The sequence below is a fragment of the Gavialis gangeticus genome, unplaced genomic scaffold (assembly GCF_001723915.1).
Source record: "Gavialis gangeticus isolate Ggan-Ray unplaced genomic scaffold, GavGan_comp1, whole genome shotgun sequence".
Classification (NCBI taxonomy): domain Eukaryota; kingdom Metazoa; phylum Chordata; order Crocodylia; family Gavialidae; genus Gavialis; species Gavialis gangeticus.
This window is the reverse complement of record NW_017729022.1, coordinates 76,948,468-76,950,420: the sequence shown is the minus strand read 5'-3', so window position 1 is coordinate 76,950,420 and position 1,953 is coordinate 76,948,468.

Below are 1,953 nucleotides of genomic sequence, written 5' to 3'. Positions count from 1 at the left end.
CACCTGCCACCCCCCACCCCAAACCCCCAGACTAGCTGGCAAAAATCCACTGGGCCAAGCTTAGCATAGATTTTAAACAGAAATCCCTCTTCTTTGATATCAGAACTACTTGGCTCACTGAATATAAAATTATTTTTCTGAAAGGGATGAAGAGAGATCTTCAGAAAAGGAACACAATACCTTTTTATTCAGACAACTGAGAGTGGAAAGTGTCTTCCACCTCACCAGCAAAATACCTGACATAGAAAACTGACACTGTTGTGGTTAGGAAAATATCATACACTGCCTTTTTGATGAATTACTCCAAGGAGACATTCCTGTCTCTTTCCCCATTACTTCATCTCCACCTCTTTGGGCTCTGTGTTGCAGAAATCCTCAAACTTAGAAGGATGTGACTCCCTGCAAACACCATAGATGCTAGCTAAAGCATTAGTCACAAGTACTCCCAGGCCCCAAGTGCTGTGTACCCTTAACACAAGATGCTCCCCACATCCTCCCAGCTCACCATGCAAAGTCAGTCTTAAATTCCCTCCATTGACAGTTCACAAGCTGCTGCTATAAACACTAGGCAGCCCTTGGACTGTAGGCTTATCAAAATTATTGCACTGCGCACATCAGGACAGCATGGTCTCCTGGCAATAACTTAAAACATTTGATAGGCTCTTTCTTCAGCTAGACTGGTCAGAGCAGCAGGTGTAAGTATGTTGAGAAGAGCTCTCCTTTTGTAAGCCCAACACACACATCCTCCACAAAATGCAAAGACAAACTGTTTGTGTAACATTCATTTTTGTAATAACATTCCCACAGTATAATGGATATTTATAGGGTCATCTGATAAGACAACTATCCCACAGCAACTTACAATAAAGGTCAACAGAGCCAACAAAGACAATCCCGATCAGCCATCTGTCAAACAAATCTTGTCACTCTACTATAAACATACGCCGCAGTGTGGGACAGATCCCATTCCACCTAGTTGGCATTTAAATGGCACAAAGGCATCTAAGCATCTAAGTGCAATGCTTTTCCCCCCTGTTTGAGTCCCTAAAAAACCATTAATTCCTCTTCCCTTTGTTAGCCTTATGAAACAAGTCACAAAAAGCTTCAAAGACCCATCCACCTTTTCCAATAACGTTTTTTAAAGGAGCATAGGACAAGATTGCACCTAGATGTCTTATATGTGGCATAGGATCAGGTCCTATATTCCCACAGCAGATGAGCTCAGATGTCTTAGCACTCTGCATGCATGTCCTAGGAGTCAGATGGGGTGTATGAAAATACGATAAACATTCCCTCCTCCACCCTCAATACGATGCCCTGCTCTTGTAGTAATATGCTATTTAACAAACACTCTGTCCATTCATAATACCCTTTTATGATCCAGGCCCCCTTTCTCCACCAAAGCATGCATTACTAATAGATTGGTAGTAAGGGAATTTTTAAAAACAATTTACTTTTGACTAAATCCCTTTAGGAATTGGTGGGAACCTGAGGAAGGAAGCTCTCCCTAGCTAGTACAATCTATCCATGTAGCTGGGCTTTTGGTTGTAGCCATGTTGTAGGCATTTATAATACACATAATCTTTATGTCATGGTCAACAGACCTTAGTCTTCATAGTCTTCACCAAGATTGCACAAAGGCCTTCAAAGAGGTATAATTTACACAAATGCCAAACTGCAGAAAGGCAGAATTAAAAATGCAAGAATTGTTATACAGAAAGCAGTTTCCAGTATTTGGCCAGTGTTTTTCTGCACCTCTTTTTGATTATTAGTGCTTGGGCATTTGCTTAAGAATACTGGCCCAGTCTTAGCTCTTTGTGCTGCACAGCCACTAGTCTAGCTTTCTGATACCACAATCTCTTTTAGTGAAATGGATTCAGTGCAATAATTTCTGCCCTCTCTCCCTAAGGACAACAGCTACAAGTCAGTGGCTGTTGGATTCTGCAGATATAG